This window comes from Myotis brandtii, unplaced genomic scaffold (genome assembly GCF_000412655.1).
Source record: "Myotis brandtii unplaced genomic scaffold, ASM41265v1 scaffold728, whole genome shotgun sequence".
Taxonomy (NCBI): domain Eukaryota; kingdom Metazoa; phylum Chordata; class Mammalia; order Chiroptera; family Vespertilionidae; genus Myotis; species Myotis brandtii.
This window is the reverse complement of record NW_005370875.1, coordinates 482,636-487,290: the sequence shown is the minus strand read 5'-3', so window position 1 is coordinate 487,290 and position 4,655 is coordinate 482,636.

The following is a 4,655-nucleotide window of genomic DNA, read 5'->3' as shown; positions in this document are numbered from 1 at the left end:
GGGGCGGCTCGGGACTCCGCGGGGCAGACAGCGGGAGCGCTGGAGGAGGCGGGAGGGTGTGCAGGAGACACTGCGCAGGGAAGGCCCCGTAGTTTAGAGGGGCCGCTTCCAGGCCTCCGCCCCAGAGCAGAGGCAAAGAAAAAAATAATAATAATAATGAAAAGAAGGACGGCAGAGGAGGCCGGATGGTGAAGTGAATGCAAATCCAGCCTCTAGCAGCGGTTCTCAACCTGTGGGTCGCGACCCCTTTGGCGGTCCAACGACCCTTTCACAGGGGTCGCCTAAGACCTTCCTGCATATCAGATATTTACATTACGATTCATAACAGTAGCAACATTACAGTTATGAAGTAGCAACGAAAATAATTTTATGGTTGGGTCACAACATGAGGAACTGTATTTAAAGGGACAGAAGGTTGAGAACCACTGCTAGCTGTACTCGCTGTGTGACCTTGGGCGAGTCGCTGAGCTAACTCTTTGAGCCTCACAGTCTTCATGTGGCGAAGAAGAGTTTAAAGGAGCTCAAATGTGGGGACGTTGCCGACTGACTTTCCTCTACGCACCTGTGTGCGATGTGACTTCGGCGCTGGGCACTGCGGTGAGTGCCAGGGATGCAGCCAGACACAGCCCCGCACTCAGGAGGGCCGAGGAGCGCTGGTGCAGACCTACTCTCAGCAGGTGCCGGTACCAGTGCTCCAGGCTCAGAGTCAGAAGACCTAGAAATTCTGACACAGGTTAGCTGTTGACTCGGAACACATTATTTAACCTCTTTGAGCCCCTGTTTACTTACCTCTAAAATGGGGATAATAGACCAGCCTCATGGCACATCAGGGTGGACTAAGGGAATAAAGAACCCAGCCCCTGACACACAGTACACACAGTAGTTGCTTTATAAATGTCTGCTTCCTCCTCGCCTTCTCTTCTTTCCTTCCTTCTTTCCTAGATCGGGAGTTTCCATCCCGAGGAAGAAGGATTCCTGCACAGCAGAAGTCAGTCTGTGAAGGTATTCCTAGAGGTCCAGGGCAGAAACTCCCAATGTTCCCAAAGCCTAACAGAACTGTCCCGTTTACACCAGATAAGGCCCCCAGGGCTAAAATGTCAAGTTTCTTTGCTTTGGAAGAATTTTTATCGAATTGCTTATCTCATGCCGATTAGAAGTTCTTATTCCAGTTTTGTATTAGCTGTTGATTAGTAAAACAAATAGGATCTATTATTACTTAAGATATATAGTTGGCTAGATAGATAAGCATCTTTACATGTGGTGAGTGCTCCCTTCTCTCAAAATTCCCCTTTTGGCCGAAACCGGTTTGGCTCAGTGGATAGAGCGTCTGCCTGCGGACTGAAAGGTCCCAGGTTCGATTCCGGTCAAGGGCATGTACCTGGGTTGCGGGCACATCCCCAGTAGGAGATGTGCAGGAGGCAGCTGATCGATGTTTCTCTCTCATCGATGTTTCTGACTCTCTATCTCTCTCCCTTCCTCTCTGTGGAAAGTCAATAAAATATATTAAAAAAAATTCCCCTTTTGTATAATATCAACCACACAGTGGCATGATTGCCTAGAAATAAAAATCACTGTGTTGCCCTGGCCGGCTTGGCTCAGTGGATAGTGTCGGCCTGCGGACTGAGGGGTCCCAGGTTTGATTCCATCCGAGGGCACATGCCTGAGTTTCGGGCTTGATCCCCAGTGGGGGCTGTGCAGGAGGCAGCCGATTAATGATTCTCTCTCATCATTGATGTTTCTATCTCTCTCTCCTTCTCCCTACCTCTCTGAAATCAATAAAGAAATATATATTTTTTTAAAAATCACTGTGTATTTACTAGCGTATGCCATGTGCCAGGCACTGGACAAAGTGTTTTACTCTTGTATTGATTTGTTTAATCCCCTTAAGAACCTTATGATGGGGATATGTTGGGGGGGGGCTGTTGTCAACCCATTTTATAGATGATGTGACCAGAGAGGTTAAATACTCATCCAAGGTCACAGAGCTAGTGAGTGATAGCGATGGAATCACACCCAGACTGTCTGGGTCCAGTGTCCATATGTGTAACTCACAGGCACATCTGTTGGCAATTAGTTGTGTTGTCTATTTCTCCCATTGGGGGGAAGACATCAATTCCCAGAAAATAGAGACAGACAGTCCTTTATTTCTAACATATGTCTAGTGCCTACATAAGAGGTGCTCAATAAATAGTTATTGAATGAGTGAATGGCTGGATGAACAAATGAATATCACTAGGAGTTTATAGAGCAAATAATAAGGAATCTTTGGTGGTGATAAGATCTACAGTCTGCAGATTAAATCTGTGTGATTCAATTCTACGTCGTCATCATCCAACTGCCTTTCACTTCTCATTGGATTAGAGACCATAATTTTAACCATTACTACTATTAATACCCACCATTTAACCAAGCACCTACTATATTGCTAGAGATTTTACCTGTATTATCTCCTCCATCCTCATAACAATCCTTTGAAATAGGTTCCATTTATTGTCTTAGAGCTCAAAGAGGTTAAATGACTTGCCCAAGTCACACAGTGCTGGAAGAACCAGAATTCAAATCCAACTTCGTCTGACTCCAAAGTTTATGCTTTTTTGTTGTCAGTACTAGCTAACTATATCTATTAGATATCAGCAAACATCCCTATGCCATTTTCAATTGAATTCACTTTCAGAATTTTCAATATCTTCAAAAGTTACCCTCCCTTATATTTCTTGTTTATTTTTTTCAAATTACTCCAGTAAAATTTTAGTTCTAATTTTTTTTAAAGTACAGGTAAAGCAAAAGTACCCTCTCAACCTCTCCTCCCCCTGACACACACAACCCCAGATCTCTCTCCAGGGCAAACTACTGTTATCACCTCTGCATGAATCTCTTCAGACACTTTTCTGTGCATCTATGAATGTGTAGAAACATGTACATTTGTTTTATGTTCTTCACATAGATAAGATCATATCATATATATTATTCTGAAATTGGTTTCTTCTTAAAATACAGTTAGTACATATATCTCTACTTCATTCTTCTTTTAAGATTTTTTTTTAAAAATCATTCTCAAAAAGAGGGTATGTTTACTGATTTTTTTCTTTTTTAATATATTTTTATTGATTTCAGAGAGGAAGAGAGAGATGGAAACATCAATGATGAGAGGGAATCATTGGTCGGCTGCCTGCTGCACACCCGCTACTGGGGATCAAGCTCGCAACCCTGACATGTGCCCTGGACTGGAATTGAACCTGGGACCCTTCAGTCCTCAGGCCAACGCTCTATCTACTGAGCCAAACCAGCCAGAGCTTTACTGATTTTAGAGAGCGGCAGGGAGAGAGATGCAGGGAAGAGAAACATTGATGTGAGAGAGAAACATCGATCGGCAGCCTCATGTATGTGCCCCGACCTGGAATGGAACCTGCAGCCTTGGTGTGCGCCTTAGCTGGAAGCTAAACCTACAGCCTTTGATGTACCAGATGATGCTCCCACCAACTAACTGATGATGCTCCAACCAACTGAGCCACCCGGCCAAGATTCTACTTATTCTTTTTAACTCCCACATGGTTTTCCATTTGGGTAAATGGTTAGGTTAATTACAAATTTTCATGATTTACAAACAACGTGTCAAGGCATGTGCATGCTCCTTTAGGCATGTATATGAGTAGTTTCCCAGGAGACTTATTTACAATAACCAAAATTTGGAAGCAGCCCAAGTGTCCATTATTAGATGAGAAGATAAAAAAGCTGTGGTACACTGTTTACACAATAGAATACTACTAGGCCACAAAAAGGGCAAACTTACCTTTGTGACAGCATGTATGGACCTGGAGAGTATTATGCTAAGTGGATTGAGCCAATCAGAGAAAGACGAGTACCATATGATTTCACTTATATGTGGAATCTAATAAACAAAGTAAAGTAACAAACAGGATAGAAATAGACTCATAGAGGCAGAGAACAGACTGATAGCTGTCAGAGGGGATGGGGATGGTGGGCTGGGTGAAAAGGTGAAGGAATTAAGGGAAAAAACCTCATAGACACAGACAACCTTATGGTGATAACCAGAGGGAAAGAGAGGAATGGGAGGGAAGAAGAGGGTAAATGGGGAATAAATAGTAACAGAAAGAGCCCAGCTGGTGTGGCTCAGTGGTTGAGCGTCGACCTATGAACCAGGAGGTCACAGTTTGATTCCCACTCTGGGCACATGCCCGGGTTGCGGGCTCAATCCCCAGTGGGGGCTAATCAATGATTCTCATCATTGATGTTTCTATCTCTCTCTCCCTCTCCCTTCCTCTCTGAAATAAATTTAAAAATATTTTTAAAAAATACAGAAATGGAAACAGTAGGAGACTTGACTTTGGGTGGTGAACACACAATGCAGTATACAGATGATGTATTATAGAATTGTACACCTGAAACCTATATAATTGTATTAATCCATGTCACCACAATAAATTCGATAAACAAAGGTCATGAACACTTTTTCTGACAGATTACTCTCAAAAAGTATCACATCAATGCATATCCCTTCCAACAGTGTATAAACATACTCATTTTTTGCACATCCTTGCCAATGCTGGCTTTTATCAATCTTCCTTATGTCGGTCAATCTTTATATATTAACTAGAGGCCAGGTGCACAAAATTCGTGCAAGGGGCTTGGCCCTC